The following is a 393-nucleotide window of genomic DNA, read 5'->3' on the forward strand; positions in this document are numbered from 1 at the left end:
AGGACAACATAGAGAGGCCCTACCTCAAAAAAAAAAGTCCTTGGTGTGTGTGTGCATGCATGTATGTATGTGTATATATGTATATATATACACACATATATTTATATACATACACATATATGTGTACAACACTATATATGTGTTGGATGTGTATGTATGTGTATATGTGTATATGTCTAGATATGTATACACACATATATACACATACATGTATATATTTTCTATACATACATGTATACATGTATACATATACATGTATGTATATGTATATATACACATATAGGTGTGTATACACACATACATTTATACACGTGTGTGTATGTGTATACACATATATGTTTATATGTGTGTATATATACATATATGTTTGTATGTATACACATATATATGTTG

The sequence above is a fragment of the Mastomys coucha genome, unplaced genomic scaffold (genome assembly GCF_008632895.1).
Source record: "Mastomys coucha isolate ucsf_1 unplaced genomic scaffold, UCSF_Mcou_1 pScaffold1, whole genome shotgun sequence".
Classification (NCBI taxonomy): Eukaryota; Metazoa; Chordata; class Mammalia; order Rodentia; family Muridae; genus Mastomys; species Mastomys coucha.